Below are 25,095 nucleotides of genomic sequence, written 5' to 3' on the forward strand. Positions count from 1 at the left end.
AGCCATAGATATATGATACTATGATAGGTTTAGTTATATTGTGGTTAAGAAAATCTCAGCCCTTATAACAAGAACTTATTTCTTGCTTAAGCTTGAAATCTATAAACTGCATTCTTTCCATTCTTTTACTTGTAATCCTGCTTGATAAGATTCACACCATATTTTCTAGTTGTAATGCAATGTGTTTAAAAGCATGTGTGTGTGTGTGTATTCTATAGATTCTAAGAGTTTGGGAATTAATAGGGAAACTTAGTTTGCTTTCCCTCTGATTCTAGAACATACTTTTGAACAAATTATTTCAACACGTACTTTTTGAAACATTGGTAGGAAAGGTTTCGATTTCTTAGCAAACAGGATTTAATATAAATAAGTTTCAGTTATTTACATTGACCATAGTCAATGAGGCTGAAAAAAGTCAAAGAAAATAAACACAGATGCTTTGAAATCATACAGATTTTGCTTGTAGGGCATATTTACAAATGGCTAACTGCAGTGTTTTAAGAGTTTTTATGTCCTTAATGCTTTGGTTGCTGCATTGAATATTTATATTTTGACAGTTTTATGTCATCAGAGAGGGTGTTGCTGTGTTTCTTTCTTTAGATCAGTTATAATTAAGTTAGCTCTTAAATGTACCCATCAGGGAAACTGAAGTTTTCCTGACCTTCATGATTAGATTAAATCCTTATATCCTAAGCATAGCTGCAGTTTTTCATTAATACATGTCATTATTTTATCATGTTTATCCCATCTACTGAACTATAAAATCTATAAGGGTAAAAGACATATCAATATTTGACTGTCAGTGTACTTGTATTAGTGAAGCCTCAATACACTAGCCCCTTGACAAAAATTTTTAACTAAATGGATCAATACAACATATTTTTGAAGGTATTATTTTGTAGATATCAATCTTGTAAGGGGCAGATAGTATGATTCAAGCATATTTAATCTCTAAGTCAAAGAACATTTCCAATAATCTGAGAAGAATGAAAATAAATGATTTTCCATTTCAGCTTTTCAAATTGTGCCCTTCTTGTGAGATTAATTTTGACCCCAGTGTACATCAATAAAAGGACTTGCACATGTACTTATATATAGCCCTTGTTATAAAAGCCAAGGCATTTTCAATTGCAAATGATGGGCAGTTTTGCTCAAGTGATACAATGGGATCTACTGAGTCATGAAACCAAGAAATACAAGGATAAGGTTGACTCTGGTAAGATCTGTACAAGGAGATCCAAACAATGTGACATGTGATAAAAAATTTAATGTCTACCATCTATCTGTCTATCTATTATCTATCATTTTTCTATCTATCATCTATCTATGTATCTATCATCTCTCATGTATTTTCTCTCTCTCTCTGTTCCTTCCTCCACCTCCCGAGCTCTCTCTCTTTCTCTTTCTTTCTCCCCTCCCTTCCTCCTCTCCCTTCTCTCCTCTTCTCCCCTCTCCTTGCTTTAGATGTCGTTGCTCTCTTAGGATCTGGCATTATTCTCAGACAGGCTCCTCCAGAGTGATATAAGAATGGCCACTGGCAATTCCCATCTTACCTCCTTCTCACCAGCGATACAGGATCAACAAAGCCTCTCTTTCTAAATAGCAGTTGCAAAGTCCTCTGATAAAATTCTCTTTAATCTACAATGTGTCACATGCCAACTGCTGATTCAATCACTGAAGTGATTGGGCTCAGCCTTGGGACATTGGGAGTGAGAACAGCGCAATCTAAACAATGATTCAGAAGGGGAGAAAAGAGGTTTCCAAAACGATTTGCAAGGAAGCAAAGCTATGTTGCTGCAATAGATATGGTAAAGATGGTTAGGGGTGGTTTCATTTCTGGCTCTGAGTGGTTTCATTCCTGATTCTAAAGTGTGACATAACAACAACTCGTCTTTTATATATTCAGTGGGAAAAAATACCCCATCGAATGCCTCATTTTACTTTTGCCAGTCTTTTGGAATGTTTTTATTTTAAAATATCTTTGTTCCTTTCTCCACCGCAGAACTAAGATTCACATATACCTTTTACGTAAAATCTTCTGAATCCAAATGTCAGGATTTGGAGAGTAGCTTTCTATTAAGCACATGATTGATTTATAGCCGTTATCTCTGCTTCTCTGTGTACCTTTAAGTGAATTGCTTCCTTATGTGTACATTCTTTTCTTACCTAGAGTGGATATCAACTTAAACTACTGATTGTCTCTAGCATCCAAATGCCATATTATTCCTCCTCTTCTTATAAAAATAGAGCATAACTTGGAACAAATTTTAATGTATTTATAGCTATTGCACTTCGTTAATTATTGATCTACTTTTATTAATTAATTTGTACATGTATTAAAATATCAAAATATTGTGAAAATAAGTGCTGTGGAGGATACAAAGAAATACATACAGTCATCTTTGCCTTTTTAGGAACATGCAATTTAGTTGAGGGGCTAGTCATAGTAGCATTGTCAACAAACAGTGCTTCAAATCTGAACCAGCATGAGATAAATTTATAGGAATTTAGATCATTATGAGAGGGTGTTTGCTGGGATGGCCACATAAGGTAGAACTTTAAAAAATGTTTTTACAATTTTGCATGTTTCTTGTCAAAATTTCTTGCCACAGAAAAATTTATCTTGATGGTAATATGAAACAGTAGTATGGCTGACTTTATGTTTTGCTGAGTTGATGGTTTTTTGTTGTTGTTTGTTAGTTTGTTTTTGCAGGTCACTAAATGGATCTAATGTCCAGAGTTGCGGTGCAATAACACATAAGTAGTTAAATAAACTACTTTCTATAGTTTAGACCTATATACACTCTAACAAACAATGCTTTTTTTTAATTTATTGAACTCTATGAACTATAGTCAGTTCAGGTTATACCTGTTAGTAAAGATGATGAAGATAAGAATAATAGAAAATAGTTATTGACTTTTAATATGACAGGCATTATTTTTAGCCGTTTACTTATATGAATTCACTTAATTATTTAATTATTACAAAGCTGCTGTTGTTACCTTTACTTTAAAGCTATGAAAATTGATAATAACATTTTCAGCAGATTATTGATTCTAGTATGTTATTGCATCCTAGAATTTTTTATTTTTATCATACAATTTGATCATTAAACATATTTCCGTGTCTATTTTATAATTTTTCCTGTATTTTTTAGCTATAATACAGACGCTGCTCAATTTTCAAAATGCAAATAAAATAAAATAAAATAAATCTCTCTTTTAACCTTGATTTTGAAAGGTTATCTTTCATTTCCTAACTGACTTGGGCAAACAGTGAGTTGTTAATTTTTTGTTTTAATTTTCAGTTGGTTTCATGTTCATTTTGGTTTCGTTTCATTTAGCTATTTCACAAAAGGAGTAGAATTACGTTTCAAAGAGAATTTCTTATAGATATTTCCACAGTTAAGTGGGATTTTGTAAACTAATATGTGTTATACAAACTTACAGAAACATTAGATTTGTTATTTATAATTTCCTTAAAGATCTTGCCATAAAATTTATCAAGTAAAATTCAATTGTTTCACTGCTCAATTTACAGTCAAAAATGCTTCACATGTTCTAACCAAATGCTTTCACTTACAATCATCCATTAATGCTTATAATTTCATAATTTTCTAATGAAATAACTTGGCTTTGTATCAATTTCATTGAAAAGAGACAAATCAATAAAAATCGTATTTATTTATTGATATTAGGGATGCATATTTTTGTTCTGTATGGAGGAACTTCTTAGTATCTAGGTTCCTGTTAATTAATCATACTTTTTCTCTTAGAAAACAGCATGAGGAAATTACACAATATGCGTGTTCATAAGGCAAATTACATTTGTAAACATGTGTTTGCATAAATGACTCATTTTCCTCAAAGGTATATAAATGATTGTAATTACCCTACTGGTATCTTCACTTATTAGGCATGATTTTTACAAGTTATACCTTCTCACTGACTAATAGTTATCACCTATGAAATGGCATTAAAAAGATACCTATTATAATTTTTTAATTACTATTAAATGAAATTACACATCAGCACACCGAGGAAAATGTTTGGTGCATGCCCTCACTCTATATGCTTAGGTGTTGTTTTTACAATCTTTAGTAGTATGTGTAGTAATTATATTGTATATTTTCACATACTTGTTTGATAGGGATTGTAATAGGACTGTGAATAATTTTTATAAGGTCCTGTATTTTCAGGTAATGAAAACAAGTCATTACTTCTTTATATGTGTTTGATTTGTAAACAAACTAATGACACTACCTGGAATCTTGATTTCCAGGATTTTCTTTGGAAATTTACTCTGGGAATATTGGATAAACCTCATACCACTTAGGATGTTGAAACTAGTGAGATCATAGCTAAAATCAAAATAATGTCTTATTATCCATTTAAATGATATATTTTGTCTATATTTGTTAGATCATTTATAATGTTATTATAAACCATCCTACAAATGGTTTTAAAAGATGTTTCTAACACACTACCTCATAAATTTTATGCAACTTTGCCCATTAATGCCAAGAAATAAAACCTTTAACTACATTACCTCTGGACAAGATGTTACAGAAGAGTCCTTGAAGACAAATTCAAGGAGCATGACTACCAATTAAGATAAAGTATGAAAATAAGAGAATAACTGTCATCAACGTCTTTGTACCGGTTATTCTCTTAATGCCCTGGAGTATATCCAGTGCCATTGGCAACATGGACAGAATCTGAGAAGTAGATTGTGCTGGAACAAGTATAAGTATTGCCCTCCACCCCACTTAACTTCCCATCTCTCCACCAGCCCTCCATGTTCCTTTCAGCTTGACTAAACTTTAGACAAATGTCTTCCTGATTCTAGGACCCAGACCCCCCTCCCTTTTCTGAGAGCATTTACTTTAGAGAACTTGTAAATTCTTTCTCTGCCCCTTTGAGATATAAATCTATAAAAGAAAATCTTTTACTAGCTTCAAGACCCAGGGAATGTCTTTCTCAGTGACTTGGGAGCCATCCCATTGAAATGCAATCCTCAAGAAGAAAGATGCCACCCTCTCCCAGTCTTTGTGGGACAGGGTAAGCCTGCCTCTGATGGGCACCTCTTGCCAACTTGTGAAACTACCTTCTATGATGGAGTGTTGAGACAGTTTGCTTTTCCTTTAGGTAGGAAACATGATGGCCTAAGATTCCCCACCGACCCTAGCTCTTAAAAATTCTCCAGCCCTTTTCTTTTTCAGTAAATTTGAGCTCAGACTGAGTTCTCGCTTTTCTATGGCTATAACCTTGAATAAGGTCTTCCTTGCCTCTTTAAATTTGCTCCGTGCAACTGGTGTTTTGACAATATTCATGCATCTCCTAACTGCCTCTTTTCCCCTTTCTGTCTCTGTAGCCAACTACACATCTGTTTACATTTACACCTATCTTTGGGTGTACTCAATGGCAGTAATGAAAATATTTGCCTTCTGTTAAAATATTTGGTCAATTTGGTAATCTAAACAGACAGAAAGTGGCCTATAATTTACATGCTCAAAGGGAATCTGTCTCTGCTTCCTCATTAGTGCTTTCACATAGTCTTTTTAGAGATGAGAAAATCACAGTCTAATTCTTCCTTTAAAAATATGCTATTTTAAGAGATTATGAATTTTCTTTTACATTCAAATAATTACATACCTCATTAGGGTTTTCATGGGAGTCTATTTGCCCCCATATATGCAGTTTTCTTATGATATAAACAGGACTTTTACATAACCAGAAATTTTTATCTTAAAATTTCAAGTAATATTTTAAAAATAATTTCAAACTAACTAAAGTGCAGTGAGAGTTCTGATGCGTGCAAAGGCAAATGAAAATAGGAAGAATAGTGTCAGTGACGAAGAAAATGAAGGCCGGAATGTCTGGAGTGCAGAGGCCCATGGAGAGCTTGGCTTGAGACGGGGGAAAAGTTAGCAACAGCCAGAACATACAGATCTGTGTGTGCCACGGTGAAGTTCTTGAAAAAAAGGAAGACATGCAATAGAATGGGTTCAGGTGAGCAGAGCCAGCCATGACCACAGATTTAATATTAAAATAATCATTTGGCTCCATTATAAAGAACTGTTTGGAAGTTCAACATTATGATGAAGGAAATGATATGAATTAAACTTCAGGATTTTTATTTGATAAAATGGACCCAGCTTTGGTGAATTAGAAATGGCGGGGGATGACCTTAAGCTTAGTCTTATGGAATGAAAAGATTCTTGGGTCCATTATTTATATGGAGGACTGGAGGAGAACCAGTTTTGCAGTAGAGGGAGCGAAGATCGTGGTTGGGGGCATTCAGAGGAGAGGGACTTCAACTAGGATGTTGGATACCTGAGTGTGGAACTCGGAGATGATGTCTAGGTTTTTAAAATAGACATATCTCATATTCGTGCAGTTTATAGGCCTGTTTATGTTCATTGTTTAATGGAGTTTCTAGAAGGAGAGTGACATGCACTTGATCAAAAGTGATATTCCTCTATCTGGAAGCCTGTAATCTTAGGTCACATGCAAATATGGGAACAAAAACGTTCACTGAAGAATGTTTTTAGTTAAATAATCCCATGGCCCAAATGTCTGAGAAGTATAGAGCAGAATTAGAGGCCTAATAACAATCTTTTGAGGAATAGAAACAAAAACAACTTTGTTTTGGAAAAGAACAGGTGACTATCCCATTCAGGAGGGCCAGGGGCTCTTTTAGGCTTTGGAAGAACTAGATGCTAGAGTTTGACAAGTCTTTTAACCTTGAGACACCACAGGACTGTTAAATAGAGATAAGGATTAGATGGGATTATATCAGAGACTTCACAGTTTAATATTCTAGAAATGCATTATTTCTAGTGCTCTTTGAATATGTCCCCCCCCATACTTTGTATCTTAATTTTCAACTTAAATTATAGCATACTTTGGCGTAGCAACTGATGGAGCTATCTTTCGTATAAGATTTTCTGCTACTCATTGGCATAAAATGGAAATTATTGAGATTGCTGCAGAGGACCAGTTTTTCCCCCATGGGTCCATGAGGAAGTTTAATGTTCTCAAAGGTAAAATTTCCCAGGAGGAAGTGCTCATTACCATTTTTCAAAAGCTGTTAGGATCTCCTTGAACCATAAAATGTAATTTTTCAAAAAGAGAAAACACAGTTGTTTCCCTTGGTAGGTGATAATTTGCCTTAAGTCACATAAAATTATCACTTTTATCATTCGTATTGGGTCACCCTAGCAAAATTAATGAGACACAATAAATTTAAATTTTATTTATTGTATTTCTATAAGATCAGGAACAAAATTGATATGCCAATGATACCAAAATAATATAAAGCAATGACTCACACAAATATATTTATGAAAAAAACCGTGATTTTTAAGAAATTTTTCTCAATGACAATCAGTTTAGTTTGCCCCTTAGTATTACAGACTTTCATTTTGAGGTAAGCATCACCAAGTCTCATCAATGTTCTGTTACCACCCTAAAATACATTTACAAGCAGTATTTGTGCTAATGTACAGAAATTTAATAAAGGGAAATAAGACACCTCACCATTTAGTTTACCTACCACGTTTGGCAGGTACTATAGTGATTGCCCTGAACTATCATTATTTCTGTTCACGTATCATTTTTAGATACGTCATTTAGATAATCATTTACTAGATTGTCAACCGATCACTAAATGGTGTTTTGTTTAGCTTTGGATACCACCATATCTAGTATGTAGTTGGTGCACAATGAATGCTTACTGATACGACTAAGCAATCCTGGGTCCTGGCCTGTTTTCCTGTCCTTCTGTTGAACATACTGGGCCCGGGTGAAACGCTGAGCCGGTGGCTCTGGGAGATACTTTCTCCTAGAAAATTAGCGTGTGAAGGAACCAACACAGCTGCTTTCAAGAAATTTGCCTTCCTGTGTCCACCAGTCCAAAGCTACAACATCCTGAACGCTGACCCATCCCGATCTGGTTTAAACTCATCCAGGTGAGACGCAAAACCCTATGAATATCCTCCCCAAATTTTCCTGTTTTGAGGTATTACTAGGATTCCAGCAAAGAGGTATTCTTCCTTACTGCGGTAAATCTAGTAAAATTTGCTTGATCAACAGGTTTTTCTGTGATCTTTTGAAAACTTGATGGTCAGGCACTCTGGATGTTCCACTAAGATCAGATAGAGTCATTCTCAGGGCCACGGCTCAGACCGTTTGCTCGGAAACTGCTCATTTCCTGGAGGTGTCTGGACACTCCCTGTGGTGTTTCCCTGATCACAATGGTAATACATGCCCTGCATTGTGTCTGAACTTAAATTTCCTTTTCCAAGTTCTCAAACGTAAATTCCTTTTTTCAAAGGAAATTTTGGTTACCTGAACCGGTATAAAAATTCTTATGCATGGGGAAAGGTGCCATTCTCACACACACAGACATGCACACATGTTTATTGGCAGCCTTGAAATTTGTTAAAGTGATATAAAATGTATACTCATAGAAAAGCAGTTAGCTAGACAATTTCTGTTTCCTGTCTTCTATTATAGTTTTGTTCTGTGACCATATAAACAAAAGTTGTATATTTTGGTTAAAGTTGGTAAAATATAAAATATTTTATATTTTATAAAATATAATATAAATGGTTAAAACAATATTAGATACAATGGTTATACACTATGAATATGTATATAAAAAATCAATATCATGGGTTCCTTAAGAAAATTATTACAGTTTATTAAAGTAGTAAATTCAATGAGACTCATATTTATTTAATATGCAAAGAAAGTTAATATTTTAAGCTAAAGTTCAAAGTTAAATTCTCGTCTAGCAGATTTTTTATATTATACTTGGGTGGGTCTAAATACACACATATCAAGTATATTAAAATTAAGTAAGCTAATAGTGTGTCATCAAGATTCCCTTCAGGACGTCATTCTGTGCCTTACCAGCACATAATGAACTCTGCCAGTTCCAAGCAGTCCCCCACCCTGCAATGTCCACCTCAGAACCACTCAGCTCAGGCCCCCAAATCACATGAATACTTTCTCCAAATTTCCTTGTATTGAGAAAACGCTAAGGCCATCAAGGTGGCATTCTCCCATACTGTAATAAGTCTAATAAACCTAGAATCAATTGCTTACAATTTTATCCAGTAGTCTTGTGAATTCCATAGTTAGCAGTATCCATAATAATTAAAACAAAATTTAAATGATACTCATGGATAATTTTTATGGAAGATATTAAATACAAATTTCTAAAAGATAATAGTATTTTGAAATTCAAGCACCATCAGATTTTAACCTTAATAATATCTTTATGATATTTTTAATATACCATACACTAAACTGGTTTAGAGAACTATCTCTCATTGACAGACTATTTCAATTACATGAAAAAATAAAGGTTAGATTTTTTTGCTTGAAAGTATCCTCTAAAAAACATAACGTGACTTCTCTGTTATTGACAGATAGATTAGCTGTGAATGTAACAATTTCTACTTTTTCTTCTTAGAAAGATAGAACCAAAAGCTAGGTCATTTGGCGGTGCATCTGCCATGTGTCGGGGTGTGACAGAATGAGAACGCTTATAGCCCAAATTAAAATGTCTCATGGTAGTCTCCCAAGTGATTCTGAAGTGGAAAAAATAAAAGCCAAGGTCAGAAAAATGTCACCATTTGAACAAGCTGTCAAGCAGCCTCCAAGGAAATGTGTCCAGACGACTTCTATATATACATAAAGTGAAGCTAGAGGTTACAATTCAAATGTTCCTTCATTAAGCCTATCAGGGATTGAGGGAAGACATCTTTCTCTGTTTCCTCTAGGAAGAAAGGGTTTACATTTGTTTCCTTCTTGAATTCTCTCTACTCCTCCAAACTTCTGGGCTGGGGATCAAGGAATTGCCTCTGTATTATGATTTCAAAAGGGGCTCTTAATGTGGCATGGGACATCAGGGGAAGAAGGGCATTAACAAGGCAATGAACTTGCTAGGTCTTTGCAGCAGGAACTGTGAGACCAATAGGTCCAGGAAGTTCTTACACAAACTGGCTCCCTCACCAGCAAACTCAAGTACCTGCCTGTCTACCTATATGTCAGTTTCACGTATCTGCCTACATTTTGGTGTTAATAGGTGTGTTAATATAAACTACTGATTTCCAAAATTTGCAAGGATGGTGGTCACAAAGTTTTAATATTTGTCTTAAATATGGGATTCCATAATCTTAGAGTTGATTGTTTAAACATTTATAGGAAAATGAAAAAGTAAATAAAGTTTTTATTGTCATGAAGGAAATGGGTGATAGAAAATGAATGATTTACTTATAAGTGACGCAGGGGTAGGAGATTGCACTTCCTGCCCAGGTGGCAAGGACAGAAACTGAAAAGGAGGTGAAGCTCTGATTGCAGAACAGAATCAAAGGGACACAGACAGATATTGAGACATATTACTCCATCACTATAGGTCTACTAAACTATTCCTACAGACAGTTGAAACCTCATGTCTGGGCTACCGTGGCTTGGTGCTCCACAATAGTGCCTTAATTGAGTTGCAGTGGAAGGCTGTGCCCTTGTCTTTTATCAAAGGTTACTATATAGAAATAGCCACATGAAGAAAATTTTCTTATCTTCAGCAAAATTGCAGATGGATATTACTCATTATCATAGTTAGTCTCTTTTGAGATTTTACACAATATTTTTTTTAACATTGAATACCATATGTATCTACTTAGCATGTTGTATATGTATGTGTACACACACACACACACACACACACACACACACAAACACACAGAGTCTGGCTTTCAGGTTTGTTTTTTGAATGAAACCTACATAAACCTGTGTTTTGGTTTATCTTATCTTCTTGGAAAAGCGAATCGTTTTTTTCTCTTTGGCTCCTAATACTATTTTCTCCTTCCTTTAAATCATTTTACATATTTCTATTTTATTGTTTTTTACTTTTATTTGCTCAGCTTTATGTGTGTTTTTTTAAGCAAATGTAAATTTTTGGAAGTTGCCAGGGAATCAATAAATATTCAGAGAATTGTTTTGAATCTATAATAGTGATATATACACATTACAGATGTACTTGTAGATGGAGCAACTGAGCATCAAAATGTTAATGAACTTGTTCATAGTCTCACAAGTGGCTGATAGTACAGGAGATTTGACTGTCTCTGTCCGAACGGGTCCGGTCCTCATGCTGTGCTACACTTATTTTTACAGAGGGATGCAGGTCAAGCACCCTGCTTTCAATTCTCTCCCCATGACCTCTCTCAGTGCCTGAAACTCAGCCTCGTTTAGTTATGTTCAGGTGGGGCTTGGAGGCTTTATCTTAAATGTCAATTCCACAATGTAAAGACCTCCTTCAGCCTCTGTCGGCAGGTATGGTGCTAGAAGCTGTAGCTTTCAGACGGGCACCCCAGGAGGAAAGAGGTATTGAAAGATACATGAACACAAAATGTAAATTCACTTAAAAGAGAGTATTTCTAGTGTTTGTCATTCAGTGTTCTGCAAACCATAAAGTAGATCAATATATTCTGGACATTATTTTCGATGTCTATGTTATTAATACCATCATAAGATTTCCTTTTAAATCACTTTTTATGAGAAGGAAATTTTAAAAGTCCAGGTGGAAGCAATCAATCTAGGAGAAGCGTCAACTGCAAAAGGAAAAAGAAACAAAAAGGACTAAAATGCTAATGATGATGAAATGATTCTGAGGCAACTGGAGTTGAAATATTCAACGTTGCTATGCAGTTATTAGAGAGATTTATAGAGATTTCACTCTGGTTTGATCTAGTCTATACAAAACATAATAGACTAAAAATATACACTGCCCCAAAAGGGGGAAATACAAAAAAACAAAACAAAACAAGAAGGAAAATGTGCCTTTTGAATTTAGGATTTCGTGAAATTTTGTGTTACTTGCAACATGAGAAAAAGAAACAACCTATTTCAGGGTTCATGGTAAAGGATGGCAGAGCCAACTGCCTGGGAAGTGGAAGACAGCTGGCAGGCACTACATCATCACCAAGCAAAAGTGAGGTTCCCATGGCAGTCACCAAAGCAATGATGATATTTTTAAAATGTGTACAATTTGAGAAGGTAAAGGAAATAGGACAGCAAAGATAATGACAATGTAATATTATAAATACCAAATGAGGTGGTGTTCAGACCATTCCAGAAGAAAGGAAAACATGTTACCAGATTTGGTTTTCAATGAGCTAAGAGCTGTCTGCTGCTACAACAAGGAAAGAGCGTATTTTCAGCCTGATGCACAGAAAACACTACTAGATTTGGAATTGTGCATGGAGGAGACATAATGCTGTAAAATTCAAGTGAACTAACTTTGGGGAGAAATAAGCAAGGCTATTGAAAGGACCCCAAATTCAATTCATATAATTTTTAATTTAGAAGAGAAAATCTTGAGTATCTCTCTCTCTCTCTATCTATCCCCTCCTTACATAGATGAAACTATGCATTTAAGAGAATCTATTATTTCTTGTGCTCTTGTATTACTAAAGCATAGTATTTGGAGAAATAGGTTGAAGAAAAAGGGAAACCACGTTGTATTTCAACTGGGAAAATAGAATTGGAATATGTAAGTCTTCAAAAGGAATTTGCATATGAATGTGTGTACTAGTTAGCTATTGCTGCATAACAAATAGCCACAAACTGAGTTGCTGAAAACAACACCCAATTATTATCTCAGGTTATGGCTTGGCTGGTTCCACATCTCAGGATCTCACAAGGATGCAGTCCTTTTCCATCTTTAATACTATCATTTCCTCTTTTTACTTTCCTGCTAAGTGCTTTTCAATGTCTAATGTCCAGTATAGTTTACTCTTATACAATTTTGTTGTCTTTCCTGCCAGTTGACTATACATTCCATGAAAGAGGGATTTTTGTCTGTTTTGTTCACGGCTATACCTTTAACACCCAGCATAGTCTTTGGTATATAGACTTTGGCAATAAACATTGCCAATATTACTCAATAAATATTTATTGGTACTCAATAAATATTTGAGGAATTAATTGTTGGGCTGGATGGAACTGTGAAGAAGAGTTAAAACGTGTATATTTGTTCTTTATTTAATTGGGAAGTCATAGCAGCTTTATGATCTGGGCAAAGCCTTTAATTCTCTCTTGGTCTTTGTTTTATCATGTAAAACACAAGATATTTGTTAGGAGGAAATGCTTCTCTTCCTCTCTCCATGCTAAGCCCACCATTGCTGATTCCATCTCTACCCAACCTGTCCTCCTTTGACTCCACAGGGCAGTGACTTGTCTGAAGTCAGCATCTAGAACATCAATTGGATGATATTTACTAATCTGCAGGGCCCTAAATTTTAAAATAATAATGATGCTGTCTACTGACCTTTCCCCATCATGCAGAACTAAATGTTCTGGCCACTAGACCCATCCCCTGCACCATGCCTGAAAAGGTGTGCAGGATCAACACCAGTACATAGATGTAGGGGACATGGAAGCCCTACTTAGATTTCCAACCTAAGCCACAAAGTCAGATCAGCTTTACCAGAGTATGATTATTTTTCTCTCCTTAGTAGCTCTTGTCCTTGCCTTGGGAGCATCAGGAGAAGATGGTGATTGTCAGAGTAGGGCGGATACACTCTGGGTCCCTGGCCGTTATACCATACAATATCCCCCCAGAACCACTCCTCAGCTGCTAGCAAGACCTTTCCAAAATACTTATGTTATTAACCATTCTTCTTTCAGACAATATGCTCCCAATTTATATACTTCTATGTGATCACAAAGTGATTCGACTAGCCAACACTGTTTAAGGGATTTGTTTCTCCTCTTAAAAATGCAAATGACTAAAAAGTCTTTACAAATCTGATACCTTAATAAATCAAGGGCACCTTCTCCCACAAAATATGGAAAATACAATATTTGCTTTAAAAATATCAAGAGAATGAGGAAAATACTAGGCCTAACAGGTAGCAAATTGAAGTTTGCCCTGGGTCTTCCTTCAAGTGTTGAATAATATTGGGTTGAGTATGTACCGGGGCATCGTGGTAACCTCAGGAAGAAGAGAGCTTGGATGATGGCATTTCTAGACCTAAGTAATTCTCACCCTTTACTGTCTGGTCTGTGGCTTGGTCTGTTTATTATGGGATATGGCATACAGTGGTAAGGAGGTGACTTTTTTTTTTTTGGCCATGCCACGTGGCATGCGGGATCTTAGCTCCTGACCAGGGATCGAACCCATGCCCCCTGCAGTGGAAGACTGGTGTCTTAACCACTGGACCACCAGGGCCGTCCTGATGGTGACTTCTTAGTTCCATGTTTGGGATAGGAGAAAATGCCACACTGTATGAAAAGTCCCCTCAACTATATAAGCTTTGAGGAAAAATAATATTCCTTTATAGATCACAAGTGAGATGTCAAGAAAACCAACTACCACAATACTAAAGTCAATGTTTACTTGGGTTTCTCTGTTACAGGTTATACTTTACTCCTCAATTTACACAGAAGGCCCCAGGGAAGCAATAACCACCATGGGCAGTTAAGTGGGGAGAGGGGTTTGGACCAGTGATGGAGAGTGCTGACTCACCTGGGGTCCTCCTAGAACCGCACTCTGCATAGAGAGTATACCGACGAGCATAGCCCGAACTTGTCCTGAACATGCGCCTCGGGCCGCTTTTGCTCCCCTGTGAATGCACAGTGCCTGAGTTGCATTAAAGTGCCCAGGATTGCAAGGGAGGGCAAGTGAGAGATCTTTAAACCTTCCAAATAAACTCTTGGAAGGTTCCCATCATGTGCCCTCCACTGCATGTTTACCCTTACTTCTCCGGACCACTCGCAATCACCTACATTATCTGATGCCGTGTCTCACAGAGCACCAAAGTGCTTATGGAGAATCCCTGAAATGCCACCCAGCAAGGTCACAGCTCTCAGCATAAGGAAATGAGCCAAGAAAGAGGCACACTTTCTCCATTTGCATCATTTTCTGTGTCATTTTTCCAATCATAAAATTTGCAGAAAATACTTAAGAAAAGCTACCCAATTTTAAATTTTTATGTAATTTACTGTTAGAATCATGTTAGTATAAAAAAGAAAATACATTGTTATGGCTTTAAACTGTTCCCAAGTTTAAAATTTAGATTTTAGATATTTCTAACAAAATGGGTGACAAAAATAATCTGGATGATGAATGTTAAAATAACAAATTCATCAATGCACTATTTTGCCAAGTTCTAAGTTCTCAGCTCATCATTTGCAGTTGTATTATACTCAAAACTGTGTTCATTTAGCAGCTTTACCCATTCATTTGTTTCTGATAAATGTGATTTTACTAGCTGAAGGAAGGAAATTTTGATAACTTTTATTTTCTTCCCTAAAAGATGCTCATGGATTTAATCACAATGAACAGACATTCTCTTTGAAAGCCTTAAAGATGCAAAACCAAATCAACCTCATTTGTAGTATTTTGATTAATTAGATGCTTTCTTTTCTGTAGAGAGAGAAAGTGTTAGGATGGAGTGTTATGAAATAAAATTTTGGTACCAATGTTCAAGCCTCAGAATCTACTATACATCAGAATCACCTTAGGCACCTATGAAGAAGTACAGATTCCTTGGACTTATGCCAAAATTCCTGAATACGCTTTTTTAGAGAAAGAGTCATAGAACTTACCTAGGTGCAATTCTATTGAGCGGCTAGGGTTGCAAATCACTAGCATAGAATAAGTAACAACAATCCAACTAAGAAGACAGCTGACAGTTTATACATAGCAAAAATAAAATAATCAACAAAAGAGGAGAAAACAAAATGAATCATATTCACATGTTGGTTTACTCAAATACATTCACATAAATGGATAAGAATATTTTAATAATATATGTAACTGAAAACAGAGAAAAACGTAATAGCATTTTACTGAGCCCCTACTACAAGTGAGTAATTTTGCTATATATTTGTGTATTTTTAAGTAAACATTTTTTTTTTACTTTTTCAGTGAGTCAGAGTAAATGATGTATTTTTCAAACCAGTGCGTCAACATATAACTTAAGGCTGAATAATCTATATTATGCTATTTATAACAAAAATCGTTAAAGGTAAGTTTAGAATATAGCCTTAAGGCTCTTCTCTCTTCTACTTTACTCTTTATTTAAAATAGGAAAGAAAGGAAAGAGGTAGATTTAGTTTATGTCATTGTTTGTTTATTATGTTTTTTATTCAGTCAGTTCACATGTTCTTTCATTCATACTTTCACCAAATAAATTAAAAGTACATTGCAAACTTTACTCTGTGCCAGAGAGTATTATGGACACTAGAGACACGGTCGTGACCAAGGTGGAAATAATCCCTATGTCATAAAGTTTTCATTCTAGGGACTTCCCTGGTGGCACAGTGGTTAAGAATCCACCTTCCAATGCTGGGGATACGGGTTCGAGTCCTGGTTCGGGAAGATCCCACATGCCGCGGAGCAACTAAGCCCGTGCGCCACAACTACTGAGCCTGTGCTCTAGAGCCCGCGAGCCACAACTACTGAAGCCCGGGTGCCTGGAGCCCGTACTCTGCAACAAGAGAAGCCACCGCAGTGAGAAGCCCGCGCACCGCAACGAAGAGTAGCCCCCGCTCGCCGCAACTAGAGAAAGCCCGCGCACAGCAACAAAGACCCAACACAGCCAAAAATAAATTTATGAAAAAATTTAAAAATTAAAAAAAATAAAGCTTACGTTCTACAAAAATTAATAATAAATGAGAAAAATATCCGATACTGGTAAGTTCACGTGAGGAGTAACAGAAGGGCCTTGCTTAGCCAATGACTGGATGAATACTTCAGACTGGGAGGTCAGGGAGACACTTTTAGGAGCTGACATTTTAGTAAAATCTGCGGGACAAGAAGAAACCAGTTGGGCAAATATGAATCGTGAGAGCGGATCAAGCACAGGAGGAGCTACTGCAAGACTTGCTGAGGGAAAAACTTGGGTTATAAAGGAACAGAAAGCACGTGTGGCTGGAGTCTATAGGACCATGGTGAGAATGGGACAATACCAGGGTGACCAGATGGCACATATAAGCCAAGCAATGGAGTCAGAGTCACACATCTGGCCGGATGGGAAGCTATTAGAGGTTTTCAGGTGAGGGGATCATGGGATCATGTTCACAGCTGGAAAACCGTCATTGTTCCTGCTTTGTGAACAGTACTGTGGGAGACTTGAAAAGAACTGCTGTGAGTAAAATGCACGTGCCTGGTAGAGACAGTGGTGGTTGCACTCGGATGGTGAGAGCGAGAGGGTCGTGCAGGTGATGGAGTTTGGACGTGGTCTGGAGGGGAGCGGACAGAATCCCGTGATGGTTTGGTGTGAGTGGTTGAAGGATGAGAATAAAATATAACTCTTTGTGTGTTTGTGTGTCTGTGTGTGTCTTACTGTAATGTAGGGTAAAATTTATTTATATACTTGTTTTCTTTTAGAACTTACATATACAAATAAGTCTAGTGTGTTTCAGATTGAAAAAAAAATTCTGACAGTTGTCTCCAGATATTTCCCAAGCAAATCCCACAAATACAGCTAGCTGGTTTTTCAGTTAAGTAACTCAGTGGCTCTAAAGTATTGTGGTCATGGTTCTTTTCAGGTTCAGAAATTTACTTTAAAGGCATTTGAAAAAATATATATATACTGTAGTCTAGTAGTCACATTATTATACAGATATATGAGAAAAATGCACATATGTGCATGTATATATATCCTCAGAATATATGAAATCAAAGAAGACTATTATGTAAAGATGTGACTTTCATATCTTTATGTCCTTCCATTGATTTAATCAAATACATTATTGGTTATGAGTGACTCACAATTAAGACTGAAATCTGGGGTTGGTCCCTCTAAAATGAAAATCTTAAAAATATGTGTGTGTGTGTTTGCATATGTGTGTGTTTTCAAACTGGCAGGTACTTGGGGGGATGCAGAGACCAACCAGCAGTTTATTCTGCAGGGGTGGCTTATCCCTGTGCGTCACGGAGGGTGTGTGCTCTGGGTGTGGGAAGGAATTTTCCACACCCAACAATGCTGGTGATCGCTCATCAGGTGGGGTAGCAGGGACAGTTCTGCAGCACTACAGACCCTCCGCCACATGGCACTTCGCTGAAAGGTTAAAAACATATGAAGTGGGAAGAATGCAGCAGCCTTCTACTAACCAAACCAAAGTGCTTTGCGTTAAAATAAGCACTGGGCATTCCCAATGGATATTTTAAGTGACTGTAACTAACTATTATGTAGAACTGTGTTTGGTTAAACCAGTTCCACTTCACTTAAAATTTGCAAAGAATGAGTTGCTTCAGTAACATTTCTTATCCTTAACTTTATTTTTCTATTTTTTTAGCATATAGGAAGAGATATTTCAGAAATCGTCATACAAAGTGGGACAGTTGGAAAGATGGATGCCTTTGTTTATATCTCATAATTGTTAATATTTCTGTTATGCTTGTCACAAAAACTGAGGATCATAGTATTTACATGCTGTGCTAGCATTGATATGCCTCTAGAATGATTTTAACCCATTTTAAGTGATATTATTTTTAATTCTCTTAAATTTCACGCAATGATAATCTAAAATTCAAGTGTACATGTTTATCCCAAAGGGAAAAAGGTAAATCTCTTTAAGATTCATAGATCCCATGGGTATTGGTTTGGAGGGACAGGCATCTTTTTGTGGTAGAAAGCATATGAAATTTAGTCTAACAAAAGTAGAGTTTTAAGTTCTTGCTCTTAATATATCGTGTATATAGTAGGTATAAAAATTTGTGAAAAAGTTGTTAATGAAGTTTATTTCAGGTCTACATGGATGCTGAGGTAATTGGAAGGAAAATATGGTATTTTGAAGAAAAAGAAAAGAGATTTCTTCTAAGGCAAGAGCATATTCTTTATAGAGTTGGGAAATTTACTAAAGAAGATGTCTTACTGAGTCTTTTCATTTGAGAATTTGAGAATATGAAGCTCTTTTGGGGCCTACTTTAGATTTTTTATGGCATAATTTACTGTTACACAACATAAGGTGGTGTGTGCACACCTGGATTTTAAGGTATCATTCTACAAGGAGGAGATGAGAGACAAATCAAAAAGTCATGACATAGAGAGACCTTGTCAGATTGGGGCAGCTAGGTGTCCTGAAGATGATCTAGGCAAAAAGAATTTCACATGACAGTGCTGACCAAGCAACTTGAGTAAATCTGATGTGTAGCATTCAATTTTTTTTTTACACAAGCTTTTATTTTTTAAGGGCAATTTCAGGTTCACAGAAAAATTGGAAATTGCAGAGATTTCCCATATACCCCCTCTCCCCAGTCTCCCCCATTATCAACATCCCCTCACCAGAGTGGTACCCTTGTTACAATGGATGAACCTACACCGAAACATCATTATTACTCAGAATCCATGGTTTTCATTAAATTTCAGTCTTGCTGTTATAGGTTCTATGGGTTTGGGCAAATGTATAATGGCACGTATCCTCCATATTAGAATCATTCAGAATAGTTCCACTGTTCTTTTTTTAAAATTTTTATTTATTTATTTATTTTTGGCTGTGTCAGGTCTTCGTTTCTGTGCGAGGGCTTTCTCTAGCTGCGGCGAGCAAGGGCCACTCTTCATCGCGGTGCGCGGGCCTCTCACTGTCGCGGCCTCTCTTGTTGCGGAGCACAGGCTCCAGACGCGCAGGGTCAGTAATTGTGGCTCACGGGCCCAGTTGCTCCACGGCATGTGGGATCTTCCCAGACCAGGGCTCGAACCCGTGTCCCCTGCATCGGCAGGCAGATTCTCAACCACTGCGCCACCAGGGAAGGCCAGTTTCACTGTTCTTAAACTCCTCTGTTCTCCAGCTATTTATCCTTTGTCCCTCCAGTCCCTGGAAAACACTGATCTTTTTATTGTCACCATAGTTTTGCCTTTTCCAGAATGTTTTATAGTTGGAATCATACAGTATGTAGCCTTTTCAGATTGTCTTCTTTTACTTAGTAATAAGTATTTAAAGTTCCTCCACTTCTTTTCGTGGCTGGATAGCTTATTTCTTTTTAGCCCTGAATAATATTTCATTGTCTGGATGTACCACAGTTTATTTATCTGTTCACCTACTGAAGGACATCTTGGTGACTTCTGTGTTTTGCCAATTATCAATAAAACTGCTATAAACATCTGTGTGTAGTTTTTTTTGGACATAAATTTTCAGCTCATGTGGGTGAATACCAAGGAGCTTGATTTTTGGATCATATAGTAAGAGTATGTTTAGTTTTGTGAGAAACTGCCAAACTGCCTTCCAAAGTAGCTTCCAAAATGGTACTGTTTTGCATACCCACCAGCAATGAAGCTTTCAATTTTAGCTTTCTTTCCTCTACTGGCATGTACTGTAAAATATCCCTATTAATTTAACCATCAGTAAACATCTGTTCCTTACTATGTGTTAGTTTTGGTTTTGTGGAATACAGGAAGGGAGGCAGTGATTAGCTTGATTCGAAGTGGTACAGAGAGAAAATGACATCCATGGCAGACAAAAGTAAGAAGAAGGCAGTGGTTCCCTGGAAGAAAGAAATAAAGGTTAGTAGGATCCAAGGGAAATATAAATCCATTGGGAATATGCAGAGATATTGTATGTAAAAATGATCCTTGGATTCCCATATTATGCTGGGTGTGAGCTCAAATAATCTTAGTCGAATTTTAAAGTAAAAGTAAAGATGTGTAAATGCTCCCACGTTTCTTACATTTTAAGGTATCTCTCCAATGTGAGATGCATGCACAATGAGATTTGAGTAATTAGCAAAGGCTTTTCTACATAACTTATCTTTATATGTCTTCTTTAGTTGTGAATTAAAGACTTTCTCACATGCCTTACATTTAGATCACGTTTCTCTCTGGTGTGTTCTTACATGTACAATAAGTTTGAAAACTCACTGAGAACTTTCCCACAGTTCCTGCATTCATAAGTCTTTTCTCCATTGTGAGTTCTTATAGATACTCCAAGTTGGTAGGAACAACTAGGCTTTCCCACATTCCACACTTTCATAAGGCTTCCCTCCACTGGGGGTTTTCATAGGTTTAGTGAGGGATGAGGAACGAACAAAGGTTTTCCCCACCTTCTTTACGTGTATATTGAACCTTTCCAGTGTGACCTCTGACGTGTGCCCTAAAGGATGATGTACAGTCGTATTCCCACAGTCCTTACATTTCTAAGGTCCTGTCCATCTAAGGTGATTACAGAAGTCCTCAAATATGAGGGCCACTTGTAGGGTTGTCCCTTATAGTAATAGGAGTTGTGTCCAGGTGGGATCTGCTATGACTCTATGGGATGAAGGATCCATGAGAGCATTTTTCACAACATTCACAGGGTTTTATCCCTGTAGGACTTTCTTGCAGTATAATAAGATTTGAAATCTAGATGAAGGTTGTCCTGCATTGATGATCTTTACTTTCATCGAGGCTACCCATCACATGACTTCTCGATGCCTCTTGTTCTTGTGATGGACTTGAGTGCCATAGCATTCCACGTTTCTCTTAATTGGAGGACTAGGAATAATTCCTTGTGATTTTTTCTATTTTCTGTTCATTGGAATTTTTCTTCATGAATATGATGCTGAGAAACTTACTTATTGGCTATAAGTTGAGTCTCACCATCTTTTGGTGCCTGGTTCCTGGAATTTTCAAGCTTTACACCCCCGTAGAGGTGACTTTGATTGGGATCCAGCAAAGCCCACTCCTCCTGGAGGATGTTCACAGCCACAGCCTCAAGGACCACAACATCCACAAACAAGGCAGATGGAGGACCTCCTGGATCATCTGCAGGTAGTACTGAGACTCAGCACCAGGGATGTAAGAGTGTGGGCTGAGAGAAGACGTCCAGCAATAAAGTCTCCCAAGGGGAAACTCAACCCAAAGAGGTGCTACTGGGACATCCATCTCTAAGGAGGAGACTTTTACTGGTTCAAATACTTGAAGGTCTCTCTTGCCATCAACAATTCCGTCCAAAAGTCAATCCAAAGGCAAAGAGCTAAAAGGGGCAGAAGCAGTGCTACCTTAAGAAATTTGCAGTTGGGTAAAAAGAGCTTGAGCCACAAAAGCAGGCAGGGTATGTGATATTCGTCCACTTCTGCATTTGTATTTGATTTTTTTCCTGCTGATCCCTGATGTTTTCTTAGATTGTTCATTTAACTCTTATTCTTGTTACAGGTGAAACCAGGATAATAAGGCACATGAACATTGAATCTGAATAACGTTATACACACATTTCTGAATAATAGACCAGAGGATCTGAAAGAACCTTAAACAAGCAATTTGAATGTATCAATAGCTTAAACAATTTAAAGGGCAATTTTGAAATCTCTTAATATAAATAAATGTTTAAATTTTAGCTTGTGTCTCCCAGAGCAGAGTAATTGCTGATGCTGAAAGAAACTGACACTTACTCAAATCCCATCTCTGCAGGACAACGTGTTTCAGAGCATTTGTCATCATTTTCGAATGCTGGGTTCCACAGTGACAGCTTGGAGAAAAACTGCTTCTGACGTTGCCGTGTACTCTTAAATCCCTGGAAAGAACATTCTTTAGAGAGGCTTTTCCGTGACTGTTTCCATTTAGCACGTGGTCTAATAAGCAATAGAATTTAGAGACTACTGATCTTGGATCACATCGTAATCTTTTGTGGCCTTGAGGAGTTTCTTTGTTCCTCTGTGAAACTAGCACTTAACCTTGCTCCTATCACCATCCTCCTTAACGCCAATCTTAATATACAGTGAAAGAAAAAAATATAACTAAATTCTACCATTTGGTATACTAGTTTCAAGGAGGAGTTAAGGAATATTAATAATATTTTGAAATTCAGTTCTTAAGTTAGTTTCTTTAATAAAAACTCATAAATAGTTTTCAGAAGTTTATGGTTATCTACAGCTATATATCTATATATACACCTATGATCTATCTATTTAGTCTATGAAGTTAACAGGAAGTCTCCGGCTATTATTGGAGAAATGAGACAACCTAAAGAATAAATACTTTTTAAAGAATAGTGTATAAGCACAGAAACTATATTCTTGATTATTGCTTTCAACCATTGTATAGATTTTGAGCTACAATGTATATTAGAAGTACTTATAAAAAGAAAAAAACACTTTTTCATTAATGCAAACTTTTTTCATCCAGGAGTAAAGAAAGAAAGCAGGTGCAGACAGATGTCACAAGAATATACAGGAAAGTGGTTTTTATCCTGCCCCCTTTTATTTGAGTTCCCTAAATATGCCAGCTTTGGGGAGAATAAATAAGTGACCCAAGATCACTGGATAATCAAATTAAGCTACTGTTCTACTAAGAATATTGGGAGAGAGCTCTGGAAATAAAATCTGTAGTGTAGTGTACTGCTGAAGATAAAAAAAACTTCCATGTAAAAACTTCAAATTTTATAAAATATAGTATTGAGATTAGGAGTTTTGTTATGTAAATTCAAAAGAAATCATATGGATTTAAGTGAAATAAAGGAATGAATATAGAAGAATCAGCAAGACCTCTAAAAGAAATGAAGGGCAATCTTATTTTATCCTAATTTAAATTTGATTTTTAGAACTTTGTTTTTCGTTGTTAAAAACTACAGCTGGGTTTTCTAGGATGGGTAGTTCTGTGTTTAGATGCATTTGTGTTCCTTAAGAATGGAAAAATAAATACAATTTTCTTTATAAAATTGCAAAGTGGCAATGATATTTGTATGACTAATGTTAAGTATAATGTTATACAGAAAGTGATTTCAGAAAAGCTTTGTAACACTTTAAATAATAATTTGTATTGTGTAACATATTGTTAAGTGTCATGTGTAAGAAATTTCTGATTATTCAGTCTTCAAACAATTTATAATTGAGTCATCTGAACATGAAAATAATAATTTCTTTGGGATATTAACAAAGTCATATTAAAAATGATAACACAAAAAGAGAGAGAGTAATTGAAAATAAAATGTTCAAAGGTCCTAGCATTATTAAAAATGATTAAGTAAGAATTTACATTAGATGGCTAATTCAGGGATGAATTTTGTGGTAAATTAGGATAGGAATACAAAACAGGATTAGGATACAAAATATAGGTTAATTTAATGAATTACAGAATAAGATGTGTATATATATAATATGCAACAGAGATCATAAACAAATTAATAAAGTAATAAAATTAATGTGTACATATAAATATGCAAGAAAAGAGTGTTTAGAGTATTCTATACAGCACCAGACATGCAAAGCAATAAAATTTGGAAAACACTATAATTTCTATAGCTATTAAGTAACATTTTCACATCTGATAACTAGATTAAAAATGAATTTTGTATTTTGCCACACCAATCATTATAACAAATGTCACAAAACCCTTAGGCAAATTAAAAATAAAAAAGGACCCCAACAGAAGGGAAAAACAAAACGATAATTAGAAAAATCAATCTAACAGAAAACAAGAAGTAGAGATAAAGAGATATAAAAATGTTTGATCAAACATTGTTTGATCAACATTGAAGTGTTTTTGATTCTTGCTGATTTTTTTACCCTGGATCCTTCACACCTATTCAAACAGTAGCTATGAATGGATTTCTGGACTTAACATTAGGGAAGGGAAGATCTGGACAAAATTAAAAAGTCAGTTCACTGATTTAATGTTTTAATATAGGTTATCAAACTCATGGAACAAACAGGACGTTGATTTAAAATAATTATGGAGTTTTAGCTTCGAAGGATTTAATGCATAATATTTTTGCCACAAAAATAGATAAAGAAAATACATGGTACCATAAGAATGATTTTGTTTCTCTTCCAAAGGCAATAAAGTTTTTCCAAGGGAGGAGGAGGAAGAGAAGGGCCCCATTTACCTTCCGTCGTGCCCCTTTCAGAACAGGAATGTCCGTAGCTTTTATCCTCGGGCTCTTCCACAATCGTATTTCGGGAGTGTTGGGAGCAGGTAACTTATCTGTTTAGTTTCACAAGCCCACAGTCAGAGAGGAAGTGAGCTCCAGAAGCGCCACTGAATGGATTATACACAGGAGTCTCATGGGTACCTCGATCTGATTTAGGTTTGGACTTTGAGCTGATGAGATTTACATAAAATTTTGCACTTGCTGTTAATGAGATGATTAGATTTTGGT

Source organism: Balaenoptera physalus (assembly GCF_965194825.1).
Source record: "Balaenoptera physalus genome assembly, chromosome: 12".
Classification (NCBI taxonomy): domain Eukaryota; kingdom Metazoa; phylum Chordata; class Mammalia; order Artiodactyla; family Balaenopteridae; genus Balaenoptera; species Balaenoptera physalus.